This window comes from Arachis stenosperma, chromosome 5, assembly GCF_014773155.1.
Source record: "Arachis stenosperma cultivar V10309 chromosome 5, arast.V10309.gnm1.PFL2, whole genome shotgun sequence".
NCBI lineage: Eukaryota > Viridiplantae > Streptophyta > Magnoliopsida > Fabales > Fabaceae > Arachis > Arachis stenosperma.
The window spans coordinates 110397291-110412313 of NC_080381.1; the positions used below are offsets into that span (position 1 = coordinate 110397291).

At 39.1% G+C, this 15023-nt stretch overlaps 1 non-coding gene across 1 annotated transcript; it reads left to right on the plus strand.

Annotated features, from left to right (window-relative positions):
- Positions 1-1741: 1741 nt before the first annotated feature.
- On the plus strand, positions 1742-1849 carry LOC130984895 (small nucleolar RNA R71). Its single transcript, XR_009088799.1, has one exon. It is a non-coding gene; the product is annotated as a small nucleolar RNA R71 (small nucleolar RNA).
- The last annotated feature ends 13174 nt before the right edge of the window (positions 1850-15023 follow it).

Sequence of the window (15023 nt, forward strand, 5' to 3'; positions counted from 1 at the left end):
CAACAAGCGCTTCTTTAATGTCAGTAGCTTGACAGATGGCTCTCATGGAGCCTCACAAATGATCAGAGCAATGTGGGAACCTCCCAACACCAAACTTAGAGTTTGAATGTGGGGGTTCAACACCAAACTTAGAGTTTGGTTGTGGCCTCCCAACACCAAACTTAGAGTTTGACTGTGGGGGCTCTGTTTGACTCTGATTTGAGAGAAGCTCTTCATGCTTCCTCTCCATGGTGACAGAGGGATATCCTTGAGCCTTAAACACGAAGGATTCTTCATTCACTTGAATGATTAGTTCGCCTCTATCAACATCAATCACAGCCTTTGCTGTGGCTAGGAAGGGTCTGCCAAGGATGATGGTTTCATCCATGCACTTCCCAGTCTCTAGGACTATGAAATCAGCAGGGATGTAATGATTTTCAATCTTCACCAAAACATCCTCTACAAGTCCATGAGCTTGTTTTCTTGAGTTGTCTTCCATCTCTAATGAGATTCTTGCAGCTTGCACTTCAAAGATCCCTAGCTTCTCCATTACAGAAAGAGGCATGAGGTTTACACTTGACCCTAAGTCACACAGAGCCTTCTTGAAGGTCATGGTGCCTATGGTACAAGGTATTGAAAACTTCCCAGGATCTTGTCTCTTTTGAGGTAATTTCTGCCTAGACAAGTCATCCAGTTCTTTGGTGAGCAAAGGAGGTTCATTCTCCCAAGTCTCATTTCCAAATAACTTGTCATTTAGCTTCATGATTGCTCCAAGGTATTTAGCAACTTGCTCTTCAGTGACATACTCATCCTCTTCAGAGGAAGAATACTCATCAGAGCTCATGAAAGGCAGAAGTAAGTCCAATGGAATCTCTATGGTCTCATTCTGAGCTTCAGATTCCCATGGTTCCTCATTGGGGAACTCAATGGAGGTTAGTGCACGCCCACTGAGGTCTTCCTCAGTGGCGTTCACTTCCTCTCCTTCCTCTCCAAATTCGGCCATGTTGATGGCCTTGCACTCTCCTTTTGGATTTTCTTCTGTATTGCTTGGGAGAGTATTAGGAGGGAGTTCAGTAGTTTTCTTGCTCAGCTGTCCCACTTGTGCCTCCAAATTCCTAATGGAGGACCTTGTTTCAGTCATGAAACTTTGAGTGGTTTTGATTAGATCAGAGACCATAGTTGCTAAGTCAGAGGGGTTCTGCTTAGAATTCTCTGTCTGTTGCTGAGAAGATGATGGAAAAGGCTTGCCATTGCTAAACCTGTTTCTTCCACCATTATTGTTGTTGAAACCTTGTTGAGGTCTCTGTTGATCCTTCCATGAGAAATTTGGATGATTTCTCCATGAAGAATTATAGGTGTTTCCATAGGGTTCTCCTAGGTAATTCACCTCTTCCATTGAAGGGTTCTCAGGATCATAAGCTTCTTCTTCAGATGAAGCATCCTTAGTACTGCTTGGTGCATTTTGCATTCCAGACAGACTTTGAGAAATCAAATTGACTTGTTGAGTCAATATTTTATTCTGAGCCAATATAGCATTCAGAGTATCAATCTCAAGAACTCCTTTCTTCTGATTAGTCCCATTGTTCACAGGATTCCTTTCAGAAGTGTACATGAATTGGTTATTTGCAACCATTTCAATTAGCTCTTGAGCTTCTGTAGGCGTCTTCTTCAGATGAAGAGATCCTCCAGCAGAGCTATCCAAAGACATCTTGGACAGTTCAAAGAGACCATCATAGAAAATACCTATGATGCTCCATTCAGAAAGCATGTCAGAAGGACATTTTCTGATCAATTGTTTGTATCTTTCCCAAGCTTCATAGAGGGATTCTCCATCCTTCTGTCTGAAGGTTTGGACTTCCACTCTAAGCTTACTCAATTTTTGAGGTGGAAAGAACTTTGCCAAGAAGGCATTGACTAGCTTTTCCCATGAGTCCAGGCTTTCTTTAGGTTGTGAGTCCAACCATGTCCTAGCTCTGTCTCTTACAGCAAAAGGGAATAGCATAAGTCTGTAGACCTCAGGGTCAACCCCATTGGTCTTGACAGTGTCACAGATTTGCAAGAATTCAGCTAAGAACTGATGAGGATCTTCCAATGGAAGTCCATGGAACTTGCAATTCTGTTGCATTAGAGAAACTAATTGAGGCTTAAGCTCAAAGTTGTTTGCTCTAATGGCAGGGATAGAGATGCTTCTCCCATAGATGTCGGGAGTAGGTGCAGTAAAGTCACCCAGCACCTTCCTTGCATTATTGGCATTGTTGTTGTTTTCGGCTGCCATGTGTTCTTCTTCTTTGAAGATTTCTGTTAGGTCCTCTGCAGAGAGTTGTGCCTTAGCTTCTCTTAGCTTTCGCTTCAAGGTCCTTTCAGGTTCAGGGTCAGTTTCAACAAGAATGCTTTTGTCTTTGTTCCTGCTCATATGAAATAGAAGAGAACAAGAAAACGTGGAATCCTCTATGTCACAGTATAGAGATTCCTTGAGGTGTCAGAGGAAAAGAAAAGTAGAAGACAGAAGTAGAAAATTCGAACTTATCAAAGAAGAAGGAGTTCGAATTTTTCATTAAGGAATAGTGTTAGTCCATAAATAGAAGGATGTTAGAGGAAAGGAAGTAATTTTCGAAAATTAAGTAAAAGACTTTGAAAACATTTTGAAAAACACTAATTGATTTTTGAAAACAAAAGTGGGAAAGAAGTAAAGTGATTTTTGAAAAAGATTTTGAAATTAGAAATCAAAAAGATTTGATTGAAAACTATTTTGAAAAAGATGAAGTTAAGAAGATATGATTGGTTTTTAAAAAAAAAATATGTGATTGAGAAGATATGATTTGAAAACAATTTTTTAAAAAGATTTGATTTTAAAAATTAATGACTTGCCTAACAAGAAAAGATATGATTCAAACATTAAACCTTTCTCAACAGAAAAGGCAACATACTTGAAATGTTGAATCAAATCATTAATTGATAGCAAGTATCTTTGAAAAAGGAAAGAAATTGATTTTGAAAACATTTGATTGAAAAGATATGATTTGAAAAAGATTTGATTTTGAAAAACTTTGAAAACTTGAAAAAAAATTGATTTGAAAACAAAATCCTCCCCCTTGTGCCATCCTGGCGTTAAACGCCCAGAATGGTGCACATTCTGGCGTTTAACGCCCAAAACTATACCCTTTTGGGCGTTAAACGCCCAACCAGGTACCCTGGCTGGCGTTTAAACGCCAATCTGTCCTTCTTCACTGGGCGTTTTGAACGCCCAGCTTTTTCTGTGCAATTCCTCTGCTGTATGTTCTGAATCTTCAATTCTCTGTATTATTGACTTGAGAAGACACAAATTAAAAATATTTTTGGATTTTTAATAATCAAAATGCAACTAAAATCAAATAATAATGCATGCAAGACACCAAACTTAGCAGTTTGTATACTACTGACACTATATGAGACACATAAACACTCAAGTCAAAAGAATTCAAAGATCAGAGTAAGAAATCATCAAGAATTATTTGAAGATCCTTAAGACACATGAATGTATGCAATTGACATCAAACTTAAGATGAGACACTAGACTCAAACAAGAAACATAAAATATTTTTGGTTTTTATGATTTTGTAATTTTTTTGTGCTTTTTCGAAAATTATATGGAAAAGAAAATAAAGGTATCAAAATTCTTAATGAGAATTCCAGGAAGCATGCAATGTTAGTCTAAAGCTTTAGTCTAAAGGAATTAGACATAGCTAGCTAAGCTTCAGCAGGACATTGCATTCAAGAGCTAAATTGATGATGATCAATCAGCTTTGGTGATGATAAAAACATCACCTTGAAACACTAGAATTCATTCTTAAGAACTCTGAAGAAAAATACCTAATCTAAGCAACAAGATGAACCGTCAGTTGTCCATACACAAAACAATCCCCGGCAACGGCGCCAAAAACATGGTGCACAAAATTGTGATCACTACAACTTCGCACAACTAACCAGCAAGTGCACTGGGTCATCCAAGTAATACCTTACGTGAGTAAGGGTCGATCCCACGGAGATTGTTGGTATGAAGCAAGCTATGGTCACCTTGTAAATCTCAGTCAGGCAGACTCAATTGGGTATAGTGATAAACGAATAAAGCATAAAGATAAAGATAGAGATACTTATGTAATTCATTGGTAGGAACTTCAGATAAGCGTATGAAGATGCCTTCCCTTCCGTCTCTCTGCTTTCCTACTGTCTTCATCCAATCCTTCTTACTCTTTTCCATGGCAAGCTTATGCAAGGGTTTCACCGTTGTCAGTGGCTACCACCCATCCTCTCATTGGAAATGTTCAACGCACCCTGTCACGGCACGGCTATCCATCTGTCGGTTCTCAATCAGGCCGGAATAGAATCCAGTGATTCTTTTGCGTCTGTCACTAACGCCCAGCCCTCAGGAGTTTGAAGCACGTCACAGTCATTCAATCATTGAATCCTACTCAGAATACCACAGACAAGGTTAGACCTTCCGGATTCTCTTGAATGCCGCCATCAGTTCTCGCCTATACCACGAAGATTCCGATTAAAGAATCCAAGAGATAAACACTAGAGCCTCGTATGCTTGTAGAACAAGAGTGGTTGTCAGTCACTTTGTTCATGAGTGAGAATGATGATGAGTGTCAATCATCACCTTCATCAAGTTGAAGAACAAGTGATATCTTGGACAAAGAACAAGCGGAATTGAATAGAAGAACAATAGTAATTGCATTAATACTCGAGGTACAGCAGAGCTCCACACCTTAATCTATGGTGTGTAGAAACTCCACCGTTGAAAATACATAAGAACAAGGTCTAGGCATGGCCGTGAGGCCAGCCTCCCAATGAGGGTTCAATCATCAAAACATGATCAAAAGATGAAAATACAATAGTAAAAGGTCCTATTTATAGGAAACTAGTAGCCTAGGGTGTACAGAGATGAGTAAATGACATAAAAAATCCACTTCCGGGCCCACTTGGTGTGTGCTTGGGCTGAGCAATGAAGCATTTTCGTGCAGAGACTCTTCTTGGAGTTAAACGCCAGCTTTTATGCCAGTTTGGGCGTTTAACTCCCAATTAGGTGCCAGTTCCGGCGTTTAACGCTGGAATTTCTTGAGGTGACTTTGAACGCCGGTTTGGGCCATCAAATCTTGGGCAAAGTATGGACTATCATATATTGCTGGAAAGCCCAGGATGTCTACTTTCCAACGCCGTTGAGAGCGCGGCAATTGGGCTTCTGTAGCTCCAGAAAATCTACTTCGAGTGTAGGGAGGTCAGAATCCAACAGCATCTGCAGTCCTTTTCAGTCTCAGAATCAGATTTTTGCTCAGGTCCCTCAATTTCAGCCAGAAAATACCTGAAATCACAGAAAAATACACAAACTCATAGTAAAGTCCAGAAAAGTGAATTTTAACTAAAAACTAATAAAAAGTATACTAAAAACTAACTAAAACTACTAAAAACATACTAAAAACAATGCCAAAAAGCGCATAAATTATCCGCTCATCAGGCGGTGATGGAAGAAGAGGGGCTGCGGCGGTGAACTGTGAATCACGAGGAGAGGCACTGGTGCACGAAATTTACACTCACACCATGTAATTCCGCACAACTAACCAGCAAGTGCACTGGGTTGTCCAAGTAATACCTTACGTGAGTAAGGGTCGATCCCACGGAGATTTTTGGCTTAAAGCAAGCTATGGTTATCTTATTATTCTTAGTCAGGATACCAATAGGGTTCTTTAGTTTCAATTGTAAAAAGTGAAAGTGTATGAAACGAGTAATTGTTACGCAGTAATGGAGAATGTGATGGAGTCTTGGAGATGCTTTGTCTTCTAAATCTCTGCTTTTCCCCTGTCTTCTTCTTCACGCACGCATTGTTCCTCCTATGGCAAGCTGTGTGTTGGTAGATCACCATTGTCAATGGCTACCATCCGTCCTCTCAGTGAAAATGGTCCAAATGCGTTGTCACCGCACGGCTAATCAGCTGTCGGTTCTCGATCATGTCAGAATAGGATCCATTGATCCTTTTGCGTCTGTTACTACGCCCAACACTCGCGAGTTCGAAGCTCGTCACAGTCATCCAATCCCTGAATCCTACTCGCAATACCACAGACAAGGTTTAGACTTTCCGGATTCTTAAGGATGCTGCCAATGGATTCTAGCTTATACCACGAAGATTCTGATTAAGAAATCCAAGAGATATTCATTCAATCGAAGGTAGAACAGAGGTGATTATCAGGCACGCATTCATATATTGAGAATGGTGATGAGTGTCACGGATCATCACCTTCATCATGGTTAAGTACGAATGAACATCTTAAAGAGAAACAAGCGTGTTTGAATAGAAAACGGAAATAATTGCATTAATTCATCGAGACACTGCAGAGCTCCTCACCCCCAACAATGGAGTTTAGAGACTCATGCCGTCAAAGAGTACGAAGTTCAGATCTAAAATGACATGAGATACAAAATAAATCTCTAAAAGTTGTTTAAATACTAAGCTAGTAACCTAGGTTTACAGAAAATGAGTAAACTAAGATGTATAGTGCAGAAATCCTCTTCTGGGGCCCACTTGGTGTGTGCTGGGGCTGAGACTTGAGCTTCTCACGTGCCTGGGCTGTTTCTGGAGTTAAACATCAGGTTGTAACCTGTTTCTGGCGTTCAACTCCAGAATGCAACATGGAACTGGCGTTAAACGCCAGTTTACGTCATTTATCTTCGTGCAAAGTATTGACTATTATATATTTCTGGAAAGCCCTAGATGTCCACTTTCCAACCCAATTGAGAGCGCGCCAATTAGACTCCTATAGCTCCAAAAAATCCATTCTGAGTACAAGGAGGTCAGAATCCAACAGCATCAGCAGTCCTTTTTCCGCCTGAATCAGATTTTTGCTCAGCTCCCACAATTTCAGCCAGAAAATACCTGAAATCACAGAAAAACATACAAACTCATAGTAAAGTCCAGAAATATAAATTTTGCCTAAAAACTAATAAAAATATACTAAAAATTAACTAAAACATACTAAAAACTATATGAAATTACCCCCAAAAAGCGTATAAAATATCCGCTTATCACAACACCAAACTTAAACTGTTGCTTGTCTTCAAGCAACTAGATAAATAAAAGAGGATAAAAAGAAATCAAGAAGCAATAGTATCTCAGAGTTTTAAGTGAAACTCATATTCTAATTAGATTAGCGGGACTAGTAGCTTTTTGCTTCTGAACAGTTTTGGCATCTCACTTTATCCTTTGAAATTTAGAATGCTTGGCATCCATAGGAACTCAGAATTCAGATAGTATTATTGATTCTCCTAGTTTAGTATGTTGATTCTTGAACACAACTACTTTATGAGTCTTGGCTGTGGCCCTAAGCACTTTGTTTTCCATTATTACCACTGGATACATAAATGCTACAGACACATAACTGGGTGAACCTTTTCAGATTGTGACTTAGCTTTGCTCAAGTCCCCAATTAGAGGTGTCCAGAGTTCTTAAGCACACTCTTTTGCTTTGGATCACGACTTTAACCACTCAGTCTCAAGCTTTTCACTTGGACCTGCATGCCACAAGCACATGATTAGGGGCAGCTTGATCTAGCCGCTTAGGCCTGGATTTACTTCCTTGGGCCCTCCTATCCATTGATGCTCAAAGCCTTGGATCCTTCTCACCCTTGCCTTTTGGTTTAAAGGGCTATAGGCTTTTTCTACCTCTTTTTCTTTTTTTTTCACTGCTTTTTCTTGCTTCAAGAATCAATTTCATGATTTTTCAGATCAGCAATAATATTTCTCTTGTTCATCATTCTTTCAGGAGCCAACAATTTTAACATTCATAAAATTTAATATAAAAATATGCACTATTCAGGCATTCATTCAGAAGACAAAAAGTATTGCCACCACATATAAATAATTAGAATTTTTCTTATTAAGAACTTGAAAAAAAAATATTGCCTCTTTATTCTAAAAATCTAATATTTTATTCATGTTTGATGATGATGAGAAAAATAAATTATAACTTAATTGGAGATAAAATCAAAATAGATATACTAATTACTACTACTCATATATAATTTCTAAGGTAAGTTCCTATAAGAACAACTATCACAGAGTTAAAGCTAAGATTCGGACTCAACAACCTTTATTTTGGGAGGTGGATGCTCCTTTAATCTGTGGGGTGGTTGGCCCTTCAAGAGATAGCTTTTGACGCTTCATTTGCCTCAGTTCACGCCCTTTCTCCTCTTGTTCCTTAAACAGTTTGCAAAGCATGCTATTTTGATTTTGCTGTTCTTCCTTTAATTGCTCCATAGCTGATGAGCGGATATTTTATACGCTTTTTGGGGGTAATTTCATGTAGATTTTAGTATGTTTTAATTAGTTTTTAGTAGAATATTATTAGTTTTTAGGCAAAAATCATATTTCTGGACTTTACTATGAGTTTGTGTGTTTTTCTGTGATTTCAGGTATTTTCTGGCTGAAATTAAGGGAGCTGAGAAAAAATCTGAGTTAGGCTGAAAAAGGACTGCTGATGCTATTGGATTCTGACCTCCCTGCACTCGAAAAATGGATTTTCTGGAGCTACAGGAGTCTAATTGGCACGCTCTCAACGGCGTTGGAAAGTAGACATCCAGGGCTTTCCAGCAATATATAATAGTCCATACTTTGCGCGAAGATAGATGACGTAAACTGGCGTTCAACGCCAGTATCATGCTGCTGTCTGGCGTCCAGCGCCAGAAACAGGTTACAAGCTGGAGTTCAACGCCAGAAACAGGTTACAACCTGGCGTTGAACGCCCAAAACAGCCCCAGGCACGTGAGAAGCTTAAGTCTCAGCCCCAGCACACACCAAGTGGGCCCCAGAAGTGGATTTCTGCACTATCTATCATAGTTTACTTATTTTTTGTAAACCTAGGTTACTAGTTTACTATTTAAACAACTTTTAGAGATTAACTCTGTACCTCATGACATTTTTAGATCTGAATTTTATACACTTTGACGGCATGAGTATCTAAACTCCATTGTTGGGGATGAGGAGCTCTGCAGTGTGTCGATGAATTAATGCAATTGTTTCTATTTCTCCATTCAAACGTGTGTGTTCCTATCTAAGATGTTCATTTGCGCTTAATTATGAAGAAGGTGATGATCCGTGATACTCATCACCTTCCTGAATTCATGAACGTGTGCCTGACAACCACCTCCGTTCTACAATAGATTGAATGAGCTTCTCTTAGATTCCTTAAGCAGAATCTTCGTGGTATAAGCTAGAATTGATGGCGGCCACTCTTGAGGATCCGAAAAGTCTAAACCTTGTCTGTGGTATTCCGAGTAGGATTCAAGGATTGAATGGCTGTGACGAGCTTCAAACTCGCGATTGCTGGGCGTGATGACAAACGCAAAAGGATCAATGGATCCTATTCCAACATGATCGAGAACCAACAGCTGATTAGCCGTGCTGTGACAGAGCATCTGGACCGTTTTCACTGAGAGGATGGGAGGTAGCCACTGACAATAGTGACACCCTACATACAGCTTGCCATAGAAGGAACTTTGCACTTTTCCATGGATGGAATATTACATTACAGAAATTCAGAAGACAAAGCATCTCCAAAACTCCAACATATTCTCCATTACTGCATTACAAGTAATTAATTCACGCTCTTTTATTTATCTCATAAGTTCAACTGATAATTCTAATTGATATCCTGACTAAGAATAATAAAATAAACATAGCTTGCTTCAAACCAATAATCTCCGTGGGATCGACCCTTACTCACGTAAGGTATTACTTGGACGACCCAGTGCACTTGCTGGTTAGTGGTACGAGATCATAAGAAATTTTGATTTTGATAGTGGGATTAAGATTTCATGCACCAAGTTTTTGCCGCCGTTGCCGGGGATTATTCGAGTTTGAACAACTAAAGGTTTATTTTGTTGCTTAGATTAGGAAGAATTTATCTTTTTTTTTCACTAGAATTGCATCTTTTATTATCCCTTTTTAAAAATTTTTCAAAAATATTATTTTTCTTTATCAATTTTTAATTTTTTTCGTGAGTTTAGTGTCTTGTTCTAAGTTTGGTGTCACTTGCATATTTTATGTTTTTCTTTAAAATTTTCGTATTAGTGTTCTTTGTTCTTCCTTGATCTTCAAGTTGTTCTTGTTTATTTTTCTTGTTTGATCTTTAATTTTTCTTGTTTTGTGTCTTTTCTTGTTTTTCTTGTGCTTTTTCAAAACATTAGTTTTCAAAAATTTATTTTATCTATAAAAATCATACATATTCAAAACAAGTGTTACATTTGCTCCCAATTGGCTAGAGCATTGGTTTATATTCTTGATGATTGGGCACCAGTTCTTTTGAAAATCTTTTTCAAAAATAATTTTTCTTAATTTAATCTTGTGCCAAAATTTAAGTTTGGTGTTTTCTTGTTAATTTTGATATAATTTTCGCAAATTTATTTTGGTTTTCTAAAAATTTTAAGTTTGGTGTTCTTTCCTTTGTTCTTGGTATTCTTGTGAATCTTCAAAGTGTTCTTGAGTCTTCTTTATGTTTTGATCTTAAAATTTTTAAGTTTGGTGTTCCTTGGTGTTTTCCCTCCAAAATTTTCGAAAATAAGGAGCATTAGATCTAAAAATTTAAAGTCTTGTGTCTTTTGTGTGTTTTTTTTCTCTTTCATCATAAAATTCAAAATTCAAAAAAAAATATCTTTTCTAACTAATTCTAAACTACTTTTTCGAAATTTTTATATAAAAATTCAGATTTCAATTTAAAAAATTTTATCCTAACCACTTTCTCCTTATCCTCAATTTTTTCAAAAATCTTCACAAAATATTTTCAATTTTTTTTAGTTATTTTATTTTTTATCTATTTTATATTTATTTTATTTCATAAAATAAATTTTTATAAAATAAATAATATCAACATACATATCATCTCCCTTGTTCCATCATGGAATTAAATGGAAATGAACAGTCCAGGAGGACTCTGGGGTCATATGCTAACCCCACTACTGCTTCATATGGGAGTAGTATCTGTATACCCTCCATTGGAGTTAGTAGCTTTGAGTTGAATCCTCAGCTCATTATCATGGTGCAGCAAAACTGCCAGTATTCCGGTCTTCCACATGAAGAACCTACAGAGTTTCTGGCACAATTCTTACAAATTGCTGACACAGTACATGATAAGGAAGTAGATCAGGATGTCTACAGATTATTACTGTTTCCATTTGCTGTAAAAGATCAAGCTAAGAGGTGGTTAAATAACCAACCTAAGAACAGCATAAAGACATGGAAACAGCTGTCAGAAAAAATCCTGAATCACTATTTTCCTCCAAAACGGATGACACAGCTAAGGCTGAGCATCTAAGGCTTCAAACAAGGAGATAATGAATCTCTTTATGATGCTTGGGAGAGATACAGAGAGATGCTGAGAAAATGCCCCTCTGAAATGTTTTTAGAATGGGTGCAATTAGACATCTTCTACTTTGGGCTTACAGAAAGAGCTCAGATTTCTCTAGACCATTCAGCTGGTGGATCTATACATATGAGAAAAACAATTGAAGAAGCTCAAAAGCTTATTGATACAGTTGCTAGAAATCAGCATCTGTACCTGAGCAGTGAATCTTCTATGAAAGAAGAAGCTAAAACAGCAACTGCTGAACTCAGTCCTGTAGATCAGGCTAATGAATTCAATCAGCAACTAGACTTTCTAACTCAGCAGCTAGCCGAATTCAAGGAAATACTACAAGAAACAAGAATGGCTAACAGGAATATGGAAGTACAATTAAAGCAAATAGAAAAGCAACTATCAAAACAAATAACAGAAGAATGCCAAGCAGTTCAATTAAGAAGTGGGAAAACATTAAATACCTCACTTCAAAGCAGCAGGAAGCCAAGAAATGAACAAATGGCTACTCAAAATCCCTCTGAGGACAATCAGAGCTCAGAGAGGAATAATGCTGGCGCTGAACGCCCAGCCCATGCTCATTCCTGGCGTTCAACGCCAGAAACAAGCATGAATCCGGCGTTGAACGCCCAAAGGGAGCACAGTTCTGGCGTTCAAATGCCAGTAACAAATAAGGAGTTGGCATCTAACGCCACTCCAGCTTCCATCCCTGGCATTCAAACGCCAGTGGGGGATCAGTCACATACAAGTGCTGATAACAACCCTTCTAAAAAGGCTTCCCAACCCACTTCTACAGGTAATAAACCTGCAGCAACTAAGGTTGAGGAATACAAAGACAAAATACCTTATCCTCAAAAACTCCGCCAAGCGGAACAGGGAAGCAATTTGCCCGCTTTGCAGATGATGAGCGGATAATTTGTACCCTTTTTGGCATTGTTTTTAGTATGTTTTTAGTAGTTTTAGTTGAGTTCTTAGTATATTTTTATTAGTTTTTAGTTAAAATTCACTTTTCTGGAGTTTACTATGAGTTTGTGTGTTTTTCTGTGATTTCAGGTATTTTTTGGCTGAAATTGAGGGACCTGAGCAAAAATCTGATTCAGAGACTGAAAAGGACTGCAGATGCTGTTGGATTCTGACCTCCCTGCACTCGAAGTGGATTTTCTGGAGCTACAGAAGCCCAATTGTCGCGCTCTCAACGGCGTTGGAAATTAGACATCCTGGGCTTTCCAGCAATATATAATAGTTCATACTTTGCCCAAGATTTGATGGCCCAAACCGGCGTTCAAAGTCACCTTCAGAAATCCCAGCGTTAAACGCCGGAACTGGCACCAAAATGGGAGTTAAACGCCCAAACTGGCATAAAAGCTGGCGTTTAACTCCAAGAAGAGTCTCTACACGAAAATGCTTCATTGCTCAGCCCAAGCACACACCAAGTGGGCCCGGACGTGGATTTTTATGTCATTTACTCATCTCTGTACACCCTAGGCTACTAGTTCTCTATATATATGACCTGTTACTATTGTATTTTCATCTTGGTTCTTCTGGTTCCATCTCTGGGGCCGAAACCAATGATCACTCTTGTTCTTATGTATTTTCAACGGTGGAGTTTCTACACACCATAGATTAAGGTGTGGAGCTCTGCTGTACCTCGAGTATTAATGCAATTACTATTGTTCTTCTATTCAATTCCGCTTGTTCTTTGTCCAAGATATCACTTGTTCTTCAAATTGATGAATGTGATGATCCGTGACACTCATCATCATTCTCACCTATGAACAAGGTGACTGACAACCACTTTTGTTCTACAAGCAACCAAGGCTCTAGTGAATATCTCTTGGATTCCTGATACACGATGCATGGTTAATCGCCTGACAACCGAGTGCTCGCCTGACAAACGAGCCAGCCATTCCGTGAGATCAGAGTCTTCGTGGAATAGGCGAGAACAGATGGCGGCATTCAAGAGAATCCGGAAGGTCTAAACCTTGTCTGTGGTATTCTGAGTAGGATTCAATGATTGAATGACTGTGACGTGCTTCAAACACCTAGCAGGCGGGGCGTTAGTGACAGACGCAAAAGAATCACTGGATTCTATTCCGGCCTGACCGAGAACCAACAGCTGATTAGCCATATGCTGTGACAGAGCATAGGAAAATTTTCACTGAGAGGATGGGAGGTAGCCACTGACAACGGTGAAACCCTACATAAGCTTGCCATGGAAAAGAGTAAGAAGGATTGGATGAAGACAGTAGGAAAGCAGAGAGATGGAAGGGAAGGCATCTTCATACGCTTATCTGAAGTTCCTACCAATGAATTACATAAGTACCTCTATCTTTATCTTTATGCTTTATTCGTATATCATTATACCCATTTGAGTCTGCCTGACTAAGATTTACAAGGTGACCATAGCTTGCTTCATACCAACAATCTCCGTGGGATCGACCCTTACTCGCGTAAGGTTTATTACTTGGACGACCCAGTGCACTTGCTGGTTAGTTGTGCAAAGTTGTGTTTATGCCATGGTATTGAGCACCAAGTTCTTGGGGCCATTACTAGGGATTATTTGAGTTGTGAAAAGTAGTGATCACAATTTCGCGCACCATCAAACTATCTCAGGACTCTTGAAATAAGGATTCCGTTTGCAGAAGCACTTGAGCAAATACCCTCTTATGCTAAGTTCATGAAAGAGATCTTAAGTCATAAGAAGGATTGGAGGGAGACTGAAAAAGTTTACCTCACTGAAGAATGCAGTGCAGTCATTCTGAAAAGCTTACCTGAGAAGCTTAAAGATCCCGGGAGCTTTATGATACCATGCACATTAGAGGGTACTTGTACCAAGCAAGCTTTATGTGATCTTGGGGCAAGTATCAACCTAATACCTGCATCTACTATCAGAAAGTTTGGTTTGACTGAAGAAATCAAACCAACCCGGATATGTCTTCAACTTGCTGATGGCTCCATTAAATACCCATCAGGTGTGATTGAAGACATGATTGTCAAGGTTGGGCCATTTGCCTTTCCTACTGACTTTGTGGTGCTGGAAATGGAGGAGCACAAGAGTGCAACTCTCATTCTAGGAAGACCTTTCCTAGCAACTGGCCGAACCCTCATTGACGTCCAAAAAGGGGAAGTAACCTTGAGAGTCAATGAGGAGGAGTTCAAGTTGAATGTTGTCAAAGCCATGCAACATCCAGACACCCCAAATGACTGCATGAGTGTTGATATTATTGACTCTCTGGTAAGAGAGGTCAATATGGCTGAGAGTCTCGAATCAGAGCTAGAGGACATCTTTAAAGATGTTCAGCCTGATTTGGAGGAATCAGATAGAATAATAGAACCTCTGAAAATCCCTCAGGAAGAGGAGAAACCTCCTAAACCCGAGCTCAAACCATTACCACCATCCCTGAAATATGCATTTCTGGGAGAAGGTGATACCTTTCCTGTAATCATAAGCTCTACTTTAGAGCCATAGGAAGAAGAAGCACTAATTCAAGTGCTAAGGACACACAAGACAGCTCTTGGGTGGTCCATCAGTGATCTTAAGGGCATTAGCCCAGCCAGATGCATGCACAAGATCCAATTGGAGGGTGACGCCAAGCCAGTGGTCCAACCACAAAGGCGGCTAAATCCAGCCATGAAGGAAGTGGTGCAGAAAGAGGTCACTAAGTTA